The 14,487-nt window shown below is 38.9% G+C and overlaps 1 protein-coding gene across 7 annotated transcripts in view; it reads right to left on the bottom strand.

The window, feature by feature from the left end:
- Window positions 1-14,487, bottom strand: part of CDKAL1 (CDK5 regulatory subunit associated protein 1 like 1) — a 706,117-nt gene that overhangs the window by 501,235 nt on the left and 190,395 nt on the right. The gene's annotated exons all lie outside the window — the stretch shown is intronic.

The following is a 14,487-nucleotide window of genomic DNA, read 5'->3' on the forward strand; positions in this document are numbered from 1 at the left end:
AGGATTAGGAGGAACTTGACGGAGGAACAAGGGGGAGAAGAAGGGGGGAAATGGTGGGGGAAAGGGAGAGAAGCAAACCATGAGAGACTCTTGAATGCTGACAAAAACTGAGGACTGATGGATGTGGGGGGGAGGGGGGGATTGGCATGGAGGAGGGCACTTTGGGGATGAGCACTGAGTGTTATGTAGAAACTAATTTGACAATAAACTATTTGTAAAAAAAAATAAAAAATAAAAAAAATAAAAGTACCAATATTGTAAGAGACAAACAGACTTAAACAATAGTAAAGACCAAACATATCATTATTAAATGATAAAGGAGTCAAACATCAAACAGATATAACAACTGTAAATATTTATATACCTAACAGAGAACCCAAACATATAAAACAAAAAGTTTTATTATTTTATACATCACAGAGCTAATGTCAAAAATAAAAATAAAACAATAATAGTTGGAAACTTTTAATAGCCCAGTCTCAACAATGGATAGACAACCCAGAGAATCAATAAGGCAACAGCAAGTCTGAACAACACTATAGCCAAATAGACCTAACAGATATATACATAACATTCTATGCTACAACAGCAGAATACACATTCTTCCCAAGTACAAATGGAACACTTAATAGAAGAGACCATGTTAGGTCACAAAATGAGTCTTAGCAAATTCAAGAAGACTGAAATCACACCAAGTATCTTCTCTGACCATGATGGCATGAAACTAGAAATTAACAGGAGGACAAATGGAAAAGTCACGGACACGTGGGAATTAAACAACACTCACATGAGCCAATGAATCACAATGAAAATTAAGAGAGAAATAAAAGTTTCAAGAGGCAAAGTGTACACACAACATATTGGAACTAGTGGGATGAGCAAAAGCAATTCTATTCTAAAATCAAAGCTTATGGCAATAAAAACTTACATTAAGCGGTAAGAAATATACCAAATAAAAAACCTAACTCTAAACCTTAAAGAACTAGAAAAAGCCCAAACTTAGCATCAAAAGAGAAATAATAAAGATTAGATCAGAAATAATTAAAATAGAGAAGAGAAAAACAAAAGAAAAGATTAACCATACTAAAAGTTGGCTTTCTGAAAAGATAAACTTGACAAACGCATCGTTAGACTAACCAAAGGGGGAGGGAAAAACCTCAGATCAACAAAATTATAAATGAAAATGGAAATATTACAAATGATATCTCAGAAGTCGCTTGGGTGGCTCAGCTGGTCAAGAGCATGACATGGGCCCAGGTCATGAACCCACAGTTTGTGGGGTCAAGTCCCATGTTGGGCTCTGTGCTGACAGCTCAGAGTCTGGAACCTGCATCAGTTTCTGTGTCTCCCTCTCCCTCTGCCCTCCGCCCTTGAGCTCTGTCTCTCACAAAAAATAAACACTTAAAAAAATTACAGCTGAAATCACAGAATTTCAAAGGAATTTCTATATTCTACTATGAACAATTAAATGCCAACAACCCTGACAACCTAAAAGAAATGGAAACATTCTTAGAAACATACAACTTACCAAGACTCAATCAGGAAGAAACAAAAATTCTGAATAGCCTAATTACTAGTAAGGAGATTGAATCACTAATCAAAAATCTCCCAAAAGACAAAATCCCAGAAGCAGATGCCTTTACTGGTAAATTTTACCAAACCTGTAACAAATATTAAAATCAATCCTTCTTAAACTCTTCCAAAAAGCTCAAGAGGAGGAAACACTCCCAAACTCATTTTACAAAACCAACATTATCCTAATACCAAAACCAGAAAAAGTTACTAGTAGAAGAAAAAAAATCTATAGGCCAGTATCCCTGATGAATGCATGAAATAAATTTTAATAAAACACCCAACATCAATTCAGCAGCACACTGAAAGGATTATTCACTGTGATCAAATGAAACTTCTCTCTAGTGTGCAAGGATGACTCAACATCAGCAAATTAACCACTGTGATAAATCACATTAATAAAATACAATAAAAGAATCACATAACCCTATGAATAGATGTAGAAAAAACATTAGGCAAATTTCAACATCATTTCATAATTAAAAACTCTTAATTAGGCACAGAAGGGACATATCTCAATAAAATTAAAGCCGTACATGACAAGCCCACAATCCATATCATACTCAATGGTGAAAGGATGAAAGCTTTTCCTCTAAGAACAAGAACATGACAAGGGTGCCCACTCTTACCACTACTATTCAACATAGTACAAGAAGACCTACATAGTGCAATCAAGATAGAAAAAGAAATAAAACATATATAGGTTGAAAAAGAAGAAGTAAAATTAGCTCTGTTTGCAAATGATATGCTTTCATATATAGAAATCCTATAGGTTCAACCAAAAACACTGTCAGATCTAATCAACGAAGTCAGTAAAATTGTTGAATACAAAGTTAACCTGCAAAAAACAGTAATAGTTTTGTACACTAACAACGAAATTTCTGTACAAAAATTTTAAAAAACTGACCCCATATAAAACAGCATCACAAACAATAAACTACAATAATTTTAACTAAGGAGGAAAAAGATCCCTAGAATGGAGACACCTGGATGGCTCAGTCATTTAACCATCCAACTCCGGCTCAGGTCATGACCGCACAGTTTGTGCATTTAAACCCAGCTCTGGTTGGGTGAGTGTCTCACCCATGCACTCACTGTCAGCGTGGAGCCTGCTTGGGACTCTCTCTCACGGTTTCTTTCTTTAAAAAAAGAAATAAATTTAAAAAAAAAGATTTTTTAAAAAACCTCTACAATAAAAATTGTAAACTTTGATGAAATTAAGTGAGGAAGACATATATAAATGGAAGGTATCACATGTTCATGTATTAGAAAAAATCAAATGTCAAAACGTCAATACTAATCAATTCAATGCACTCCCCATAAAATTACAAAGGCATTTTTTCTCACAGAAGTAGAAAACACACTTCTAATATATAATTTATATGGAACTAGAAAAGATCACAAATAGCCAAAGAAATCCTGAGAAAGCGGAACAAAGCAGAAAGTATCATACTTCCTGATTTCAAACTATACTATACAGTTACAATCATCAAAACAGTATGGTACTGAGAGCCCCAGAAATAAATCCATGCCTACAGAGCCAACTAATACTTAACAGGGGAGTGAACAATACTCAATGGAAAAAAGACAATCTACTCAGTAAATGGTACTGGGATCACTGGATATTAACGTATAAAATGATGAAACTGGACCCACATCTTATGTCACACAAAACTTAACTCAAATTCGATTAGACTTAAATATAAGACCTGAAACCATAAAACTCCTAGAAAAAAACATTGGAACAAATTTCCTTGATATGGGTCTTATTAATGATTTTTTGGATATGCCACTTAAATCACAACCAACAAAATAAAAAATCAGCAAATGGGACTACATCAAACTAAAAAGCTCTGCACAGCAAAAGGAACCATGAAGAGAAGAAAGAAGGAAGGAAGGAGGAAATCTACAAAATAGGAAAAAATATTTGCAAACTATGTACCTGTTGAGGGGTTAATATCCAAAACACATAAAGAGCTCATGTAACTCAAGAGTAAAAAAACAAATAACCCAATGAATAAATGGGCAGACGGCATAAACAGACACTTCTCAAAGGAGACATACCAAAGGCCAACAAGTACATGAAAAGATGCATCACCAGTCATAAGGGAAATGCAAATTAAAGCCACAATGATATACCACCTCACACCTATTAGAATGACCATCATTAAAAAACACAAGAGACAGGGGCACCTGGTTGGTTCAGTCGACTAAGCGTCTGACTTCACCTCAGGTCATGGTCTCACAGTTCATGAATTCGAGCCTCATGTCAGACTCTGTGCTGACAGCTCAGAGCCTGGAGCCTGCTTCCAATTCTGTGTCTCCCTCTCTCTCTGCCCCTCCCCACTCACACACTCTGTCTCTGTCTCTCTCAAAAAATGAATAAGCATTAAACACACACACACACACAAAGAGATAAATAGAGAGAGAAGAGAACCTTTGTCCACTGCTGGTAGGACTGTAAGTTGATACAGCCACTTTGGGAAACATTTATGGAGGATCCTCAAAAAATTAAAAATAGAACTACCATATGATCTAGCAATTTCGCTTCTAAGAATATATCCAAAGGTGATTAAAAACACTAACTCATAAAGATATCTGAACCCCGTATTTAAAGCAGTATTATTTATGACAGCTAAGAAAGATATAGAAACAACCTAAGTGTCCATCAATGGATGAATGTATAAAGAAGCTGTGCTTTATATTCACAATGGAATATTATTCAGCCACCAAAAAAGTAAAGAAACCCTGACATGTGCAACATGGGTGGACTTTGAAGGCATTCTGCTGAACTAATTAAGACAAAAACTGTATGATCTCACTTCTATGGGTGGCATGGAAAAGAGGAAAGAAAAACAAACTCACAGTAGAAGAGATCAGATTTGTGGCTACCGTGGGCAGGGGGTGGTGGAGGAGAAAAGAGGGGGAAGTGCAGGAAAGCGGTCAAAGGTACAAACTTCCAGTTAGAAGATAAACAGGTGCCAGGGATGTAAGGTGCAGCATGATGACTATGGCTAACACCGCTCTCTGGCATCCAGGAAAGCTGTCAGGGGAGTTAATCCTAAGAGTTCTCACCACAAAGTGAAAAATCTTCCCCTTTGTTCTTGTCTTCCTTCTTTCCTTTTGATGGCATCTTTATGAGAAGGTGCAGGTTAGCTGAACTCAGAGTGGTAATTATTTCACAAGATACAGGAATCAAATCATCACGCTGTATGTCGTAAATTTATACAGTGATGTACGTCAATTATGTCTCCATAAAACTGGAAGGGTCGGGGGAGGGAAACATCAAAGAGATTAATGCGTCCAAAACAGACTGAAAAGGGGGCAGAGTTGAAGGAGGGGAGGAGTGAACCTGCAGGTGAACCACCTCATACTGACCCCTAGAGGCCACTGTACAAGTTGGCTTCTACTCTGAGTAAGGTAGGTAGGGTGGGGGGACACCATGGAAGTTTGGGTAAAGGAGCGACATGGTCCCACCTGTGTTAAAAAAAAAAAAAAAATTGCAAGAGTTAACGTGTAAGTCCAATCTCCACAGTAGGCAACTCCTCGTTAATGTTTACACAAAGAAGGATGGGGCTACTTTCCCAGACACATCAGTGGGACCACTAATAGGAAGGGTTGGGTCATGGGAAGCCTGAGAGGTTCAAGCTTAAAGTAATTTCCTTTCCTTGTTTTGAACAATTAAATCCACTGAACCATTTTAACAGTGTATTATGTGAAAACTCCGGTAAGACTGTCAAACTAACAAACTATTCAACCCCCTATACCCTCCCATGTAGCCCCACTCCACAATGAAGAGGCAAAAGTTAATGAAATACCCAAGACTTCATAAAAATTAATTCCGTTAATAATGAAAGGTGGCTTCAAACCATAAGAAAATGAACCTTTGAACAGAAAAGGAAGTATAAGTGATAAACATACTAGAGCAGTGTAATTAAAGACAAACCAAAAACATGTAAAACACTTCTGAAGGTATCATAAAGTAGCAGAATCCACCTAGGGGGCACATGTAAGCATTTATTTTAGTTTTAAAGGTTTTAAGAGCAGAAAAATTTTAGACAAGATGAACGTTATTTAACTACATTTTCATTTTTTCAAAAACGGTCAACATGACCATTTATAATGTTTAAAGAAGATCCTCCTCAGCATCGACTGGATATTTTGCAGCTAGGGCTGCTCAGCTGTGTATGTGTGGCTGATAATTTAGCTAATAAAATTACAGAGTTAGAGAAATACAGACAAGATACAACAAGGAGGCTTCTCTAATAGATGGTCCTTTCCAGTCATTATTCCCAACCAGCCATTACAAATGAAATGACATGGGAAACCAACGTAATTCCTGTCGTAGAACTTAGCTGTTGGAGACCATAAGGAAATCTTCCCTATTGATCTTTCTAAACTATTATGATTTAGAAAACACTATCTGAGATACAATGGATTAAAAACATCCATTCTAGAAATAATGTATATTGAAGGACAGAGAACAAATAAGTTAAAATCCTATTGATGATCTCAGGGATCAAAGGAGCGGAGAGAGAGGAAAAACCATAAACTGACTCATTTAAGAAGGTAGCAAAATATGGTTGCGAAACTATAACCACCTATTAACAGGATACATAAACTTCAACAGGCTCGCTCAAGAAAACCTAAATAAACTACAGCAATAAATGCCTGACTTTAGTTACTACAAAATAGAACTTATCACTTATTTAATTATACCAGTGTGACTGAGAAGTATTCCCAATGTACAAACCAATACGCAACATCTTCCACCACATTCAGACTATACAGTAACTGTCAGTTCTTACACATACTGAGAAGGTACACTGAAGTGTCCCTTGAAAGCATACTTTGAAAAAGAATAAAACGATTTTACTGAAAAACAAACCCTGAAAAAGTAGATGCGCTTTTGTGGTCCAATACCATCCCAGGTGGACCATGTTACATATCCAAGCTCAGTTCGCTCACTCATTAAGTTCAGAAAACATCCTCAAGTGAATCTCCATGGGACTTTCGGGAGGTTGCTCAGTTATTAACACTGATAAAAACCACGCTTGATATAACAATTTGCCTTCCAGTCTCAATCCGTGACAAGTTTATACTCTGAATTAGTATCAAATGCAAAATACAAAATCTGACAGACTGAAGATGAATAGCAATGTGTTAAATAAGAAGCTATTTGGCGAAGTACCCTGGGAATTTAGGTCAGTCTAATCCAAGATTGCATCAATTACTGAGAAGTTAAGGGAAACGGAAAATCAATTAAACCTGCAGATTGTGCCATAGTGGGAAAGTCTTCAATTACCAACACTGGAGGCATTTGGAATTGGACTGAATGAAATACCAGCAAACATATTCTTAACAATGGAGGCCTCTTTTATTAGAGGGGAAGAAAGAAATATGACTTAATAGTAAAAACATTTTTCTAACTTCAATAGGCAATGTTTATTTGCAATCATTTGTCTTACGTTATCCAGAAGACTACTTTTACAAAGCGAAGAATTTAAAGGATTCTTTATGTGCTTGGATGACTTAACAGACACACTTCAGAAGAAATACAGATTTATATTCCCTTCTGAGCTTTCATACAAAAAAAAAAATTTTTAACGACCATGTAAACCAAGACTAAGGTACATGAATATTTAAAATAAATAAATAAAAACCCTTTAAACACTGTACTTCTTCCCTCAGAATCAGTTACACGCCTTGTTGAATTAGCAAGATGATAGGGAAGGAAATCCTAAATTCGTTACAATCTGGTTTCTCCTAAAGTAAATGCTATAAATGGATGGAATTTTCAGGCCACTATCACAATAGTGAGGATTCATTCAGAATAACTTAAAACTTTCCATTTTGTTCCAACAAAGAGAGACATAAATAGAATATGCTTTATGTGGTTTTATATTAATTACAATCAACACTTTTGGGCATCAAAATAGCTTATTAACTCATTTTTTAAAACATCACTTGGTATAACATAGCAGTAAGAAGAATGCTAACAGGCTGTGGCAGAGGCTGTATGTCCAAACTCCCATCAAGGAAGACATATGAAGAAAGCCCAACAGGAATCACATGTGGGAACAAGGCAGTCACGGCAAAACCCTCTAGTCAGGCAGTATTCCATCTGGCCTTTCTGGGCAGAGACTTGCTTCTCCACGGAGCATTTATCAATCAGGGTCCCAGCAAAGCAGATGGTACGCTGCATAATTGAAGAGGTTTTAATAAAGGGACTATTTACTAAGGTTTGGCAAGGTTAGGAAAACCAACAAGAGACAATGCAATACTCTCAGGCTGGCAACAATGGGGTGCTGTTTCCACCCCTGGGCCTGAAAAAGCAAAGGAAAGGAACAGCTAGAAGAACCTGGAGAAAGAGATGAAGAGAATGAGCCACCTGGCAGGATTTGTGGCCACAAGTGAGAGAGCACAAAACCGGCAGAAGCAGGGAAGAAGAGACTGGGGAAGTGTAACAAATACTCCTATGTCACCCTCTAGTCAGGCCTCCAGTCTCTGGCTGGAAAAACCCAAGTAGATACCGAATAGCAAGGATCCTCCTGACGCAATATACACAGGCCAGCCTCAACGGACACATGTCAAGGCAAAGAGCCGGTCTGGGAGGATAAACGGAACTTACCCACTCAGGTGCAGGACGTGAGATAAACACAGCGCAAGCTACAAATATCCAGGAAACATCAAATGGCTCATTTTGGCTCGAGCAAAAGGTGTATGTACGGAATCAATGGGAGAAAAGGTGAAAATGACAGGCGGGAGTAAAAGATAATTAAGATCACACTAGGAAGTCACAGTTTGAAGGTACACATGCAGAAGCACCTTCAAATCCATAGTCCCAGGATAATGGCAGCAGTGTATACAGTCAGATTGGAAGAAGAGTCACTTTTAGCAGTTAGATGATCCCAGCAGACTAGGTATTAAGAAGGTAGTAAGAAACAGTAACAAAAATTGATCCCGCAGTATATGTAAAAGGTATCTGAAAAGTCATATCCATTTAATCATCTCCATTTTGAACCAAGAAACCTGAGCCTCAGAAAAGTAACATGGTGAGAGGCACCTGGCTGGCTCCGTCGGTTGAGCGTCTGACTTTGACTCATGATGTTGTAATTCATGAGTTCAAGCCCCACGCTGGGCTCTCTGCTGTCAGCCTGTCAGCACAGAGCCGTCTTCAGATCCTCTGTCCCCCTCTCTCTGTCTCTCTCCCAAAAATAAATATTTTAAAAAAGAACATAACTTGCTGAAAGTCAACCGAGAACTAATTGTGTTACAAACACCACAATATTTCACCAACTTGTGCTTTCTAAATGAAATACTGTAAACAGAAAGTGAACAACAGAAGTTGATTGACAGGTACAGAGCTCCATGAACTTGGAGATCTCAGATGAGTCATCTGACCCCTTCCCTAGTTCACCTTCCTCATTTCCAACTAAGAGCACCTATGAAAATTATTTTTTCCATCTCTAAAGTTCTCCCGTTGTAATACTAATACTTAATTCATCAGCCTTGCCAGCCTCAAGTCAATCTGCCAATGAACATTCCCATCAACTTCATCTTCAACTCATCTCTGGCTGTGACCTCTCAAATTAAATCTGATTTCAACCTCCCCAACAAATGAACTCAAGCTAAAACTCGAGTGAGAAGCCACCTCCAGTTGGCTCGATGTACAGGCCTTCTGTGATACTGCGATATAACAGAAATATATGTTTGGTCTTCATTCTCAGTTCCTAGTACAGAGCCCCTAAAACTCTTATAATTCCCTGAGTGATAAGGGTGAGGGGAGCCTTTCTGGTTATTCTTTTTTCTTTTTTTTTTTTTTTACAAATAGTTTATTGTCAAATGGGTTTCCACATAACATCCAGTGCTCATACCCACAAGTGCCCTCCTCCATGCCCATCCCTCCCTCCCCCCCACATCCATCAGTCCTCAGTTTTTGTCAGCATTCAAGAGTCTCTCATGGTTTGCCTCTCTCCCTTTCCCCCACCATTTCCGCCCTTCTTCTCCCCCTTGTTCCTCAGTTAAGTTCCTCCTAATCCTATACGTGCAAACATACGATATTTGTCCTTCTCTGCCTGACTTATTTCGCTCAGCAGAACACCCTCAAGGTTCATCCATGTTGCTACACATGGCCAGATTTCATTCTTTCTCATTGCCATGTAGTATTCCATGGTATAGATAAACCACATCTTCTTGATCCATCTGTCTGCTGATGGACACTTAGGCTCTTTCCATGTTTTTTAGCTATTGTGGAGAGTGCTGCTATGAACATTGGGGTACATGTGCTCCTATGCATCAGCATTTCTGTATCCCTTGGGTAAATTCCTAGCAGTGCTATTGCTGGGTCATAGGGGAGTTCTATTGTTAGTTTCCTGAGGAACCTCCACACTGTTTTCCAGAGGGGCTGTACCAGTTTACATTCCCACCAACAGTGTAGGAGGGTGCCCGTTTCTCCACATCCTCGCCAAGCATCTAGAGTTCTCTGATTTGCTCATTTTAGCCACTCTGACTGGCGTGAGGTGGTATCTCAGTGTGGTTCTGATTTGTATTTCCCTGATGAGGAGGGATGCTGAGCCTCATTTCATGTGTCTGTTGGCCATCTGGATGTCCTCTTTGGAGAGGTGTCTGTTCATATCTTCTGCCCATTTCTTCACTGGGTTGTTTGTTTTTTGGGTGTGGAGTTTGGTGAGTTCCTTAAAGATTTTGGATATTAACCCTTTATCTGATATGTCATTTGCAACTATCTTTTCCCATTCCGTTGGTTGCCTATTAGTTTTGTGGGTTGTTTCCTTTGCTGTGCAGCCTTTTTGGTTATTCTAAATAAGCCCCTTTCAACCATATCTGGATTTATGCTAATCAGGTAACTTAACTCTTAAGAGGTGAGGGCTGGTTGCCAAAGGAACCAACAACATAACTAAAAGGTTGGATCTTTCATCCCCACCCCCAAATTTTGGGAGTTCAAGCAGCACTGGCCAATGATTTCATCAATCATGTCTGTGTAATGGACACTCCACAGAAATCCTCCAAGCTGATAAATGTACTGAGGTCCTGGGAGGGTGGCATACCCAGAGAGGGCATGGAAGGTCCACTTCCATTAGCACACAGCTTGCCCTGTGCATTTCTTCTAGGTGGATGCTCCTGAGCTGTATCCTCCATAATAAAACAGTAATAATAAGTAAAAGGTTTTCCTGAATTCTACAAGCCACTCTAGCAAATCATCAAACCTAAATAGGGGGTCATGGGAACGAAACTTACAGCTGATCTGTCAGAAGTACAGGTGACAATCTAGACTTGCAACTGACATCCAGAGTGGTGGGTAGTCTAATGAAACTGAGCCCTTAATCTATGAGGTCTGTACTAACTCCAGATAGTTCATGCCAAAATCACTCGGTATAGCCCTTTTGATTCCCTTTAGCGGCACTGTGGTAGTTGCCTTATGAAAGATCAAGTGCCTTATGAAAGGCAGCAAAAAGGGAGACAAGAAGAAAGTGGCTGATCTGTTTTCTAAGAAAGATCAGCAGGAGGTAAAAGCACCAGCTATGTTCAGTATAAGAAATATTGGAAAAAAAACTAATCACAAGAACTCAAGGAATCAAAATCATTTCTGATGGCTTCAAGGATAGTGTTTTAGAAGTGAGCCTTGCTTATCGGCAGAATGACGAAGCTCCATTTAGAAAATTAAAGCTAATTACTGAGGATGTTCAGTACAAAACTTTCCTGACTAATTTCCATGGCATGTATCTTACCAGTGCTCCAAAATGTGCTCCAGGGTCAAAAAGGGAGAAAAGGCTTGTCAGTCTATTCACCCACTCCATAATGTCTCTGACAGCAAAATAAAAATGCTGAAAGAGTCCAAGTGCGAACTGGGAAAACTGATTAAGCTTCATGGTGAAGGTTCTGGAAAAGCTCCTGGGGATAAGGCTGATGCTCAAGTTGAACAAGCTAATGGAATATCAGCCCCTAGTCCAAGAATCTTGTTTAAAATTCAGACATTTAATGGTGACAAATAAAAAATCCTATTTGTGATGTTTTAAAAAAAATGCTTAGTATAGAAAACCTACCACTTTGGTGTCACAAGTATTGTCATTATAGAAAAACATCCTTTACCTTCCCCTTCTATGATTTCCTATAGAGATTATATCTCTGCAAGCCATGTGGCCACCTTCCGAGCACAATATTACTATTTGTTTTCGTCTGTTTTTAAATTAGACTTTGTTTTACATCAGTTTTAGGTTCACAGCAAAATCAAGCAGAAAAGTACAGAACTCCTATATACCATCCCACCACCAAGCTGTCCCCATTTATCAACATCCTCCACCATAATGGTACATGTGTTACATCAATGAGCCTACAATGACACATCTTTATAACTCAAAGACCATACTAAGTTCACTCATGGTGCTGAACATTCTATGGGTTTGGAAAAACGTGTACCACCGTGTATCCACCATTAGAGTAGCACACAGAATGGTATCACTGCCCTAGAGCATTCCTGTATAGCCTATTCATCTTTCTCCCCTCCTCCCCAACCCTGGCCAACACTGATCTTTTTACTACCTCTTTGGTTTTTCCTTTTTCAGAAGTCACAGAGTTGGAACTACACAGTGTGTAGCCATTTCTGATTGGCTCCTTTCGCTTAATGTGCTTTTAAGTTTCCTGTATGTCTTTTCATAACTTGGTGGCTCATTTCCTTTCAGCACTGGTTACTATTCCACAGCCTCTATGTAACACAGTTTGTTTAGCCTTTCTCAGAAGGACATCTTGGTTGCTTCCACTTTTGGCAATTATGGTTAATAAAGCAGCTATCAAACATCTGTGTGCAGGTTTTCATCCAGGCACAAATTTTCAAGTCCTCTGGGTATACGCCCAGGACTTGCTGGATCATATGCTCAAAGTATGTTGGTCTTGTAACAAAGTGCCCAACTGTTTTCCAAAATAGTGGCACCACTGCCCACTACTCCTAGCGGTGAAGGAGAGTTCCTGTTACTCCACCCGCTCACCAGCATTTAGGGTTGTCAGTGGTACAGATTCCAGCCATACAAGTAAGTGTATGGTGGTATCTCCTTGTTTTAGGTGCATTTCTTTAAAGAGCTATGAGGTGAAACATCTTTCCATGTGCTTATTTTCCATCTATGTATCTTCTGTGGTAAGGTGTCTGATGAGTTATTTGGTCCATGTTTTAACTGCATTGTTGATTTTCTCACTCTTGAACTTTAAAAGTCCTTTATATATTTTAGATAATAGTTCTTCATCAGATATATCTTTTGCAAACCTTTTCTACCAGTCTGTGACTTGTCTTCTTACTCTCTTGACAGTCTCCTCTTGCAGAGGAGAAGTTCATAATTTTAATGGAGTCCAGCTGGTCAGTTCTTTCTTTCACAGATCAAGCCTTTGGTGTTGCATCTAAAAAAGTCATCCATACCCCAGGTCACGTACGTTTTCTTCTGTGCTATCTTTATCACCATTAATTTAAAATATGTATTATATATATACACACACACACACACGCACACATACATATATAGTGAGTTACCAGCATGCAGCTGGTACTTAAGACAGAAAATAAGTAAGGCAACAAAACCCACAAGCATCCTGAAGCACTGCTTTCAGAAACTCAAGCAAATGACCACTAACCCAGTGAGTCTCCAGAATTTATTTTGAGAGAGACAGACACAGCACGAGGGAGGGAGGGGCAGACAGAGGGAGGGAGAGGGAGAATCCCAAGCAGGCTCCGCACGACCAGCACAGAGCCTAACATGGAGCTCGAACCCACAAAGCCCAAAGATCATGACCTGAGCCAAAATCAAGAGTTGCGCGCTAAACCAACTAGGCCACCCAGGGCCCTTTTAAGGCACTACTTTTAAGTAGTGCTTTTTTCCCTCTTCTTTAATGTTTGTTTATTTTTGAGAGACAGAGAGAGACAGAGCACAAGTAGGGGAGGGGCAGAGACAGGGAGACAAAGAATCCGAAGCAGAGGCTCCAGGCTCTGAGCTGTCAGCACAGAGCCCAACACTTGGTCTGAACCCACAAGCTGTAGGATCATGACTTGAGCCGAAGTCAGACACTCAACTGACAGAGCCACCCAGGGGCCCCAAAAGTATTTACAAAAATAGTAACTACCACCAATTAGGTGATATAAAAACATGCAAATAATGTCAACTATATCTAACTAAAACTGCAAAAAAAAAAACAAAAAAAAATACATATAAGTAAATCATTTCCCTATCTTAAAATTGATTGTCTTCCTGACCTAAAGCTCAAATGAAATCTATTTCACAGAAAAATAAAAATGAGATTAAGAAAAGACTATGACCTGACTCTATAAGCCAATCAATGTATGCCTCCTGCATTAGACTGATCGGTGCACAAAGCAGTCAAGAACAAAATGTTTTAATTTTATATTTAAATAAATGTTACCTAAGTGATATTTTTATAATATAGTTCAAACAATACAGTAGTTTCCCTTTCTTATCACCTCAGGGATAGACCCCGGTGGATACCTGAAACCATATATATATATATATATATATATATACACACACACACACATCCAAACCCTGGATGTACTGTGTTTTTTCCTACGCATACAGAGCTATGATGAAGCTGAATTTATAAATTAGCCCCAGTAAGGGATTAACAACAATAACTAATAACAAAATAGAAAAATTACAACCCTAGTCTATAATAAAAGTTATGTGGATGTGGTGTCTCTCTCTCAAAGTATCCTACTATCGGGGCGCCTGTGTGGCTCAGTCGGTTAAGCATTCGACTTCAGCCCAGGTCATGATCTCACAGTTCATGAGTTTAAGCCCCATGGTGGGCTCTGAGCAGACAGTTCAGAGCCTGGAGCCTGCTTCTCTTTCTGTGTCTCCCTCTCCCTCTGTCCTTCCCCTACTCACGTTCATTCTCTCT

Source organism: Hyaena hyaena, unplaced genomic scaffold (genome assembly GCF_003009895.1).
Source record: "Hyaena hyaena isolate Hyena2069 unplaced genomic scaffold, ASM300989v1 scaffold_125, whole genome shotgun sequence".
NCBI lineage: Eukaryota > Metazoa > Chordata > Mammalia > Carnivora > Hyaenidae > Hyaena > Hyaena hyaena.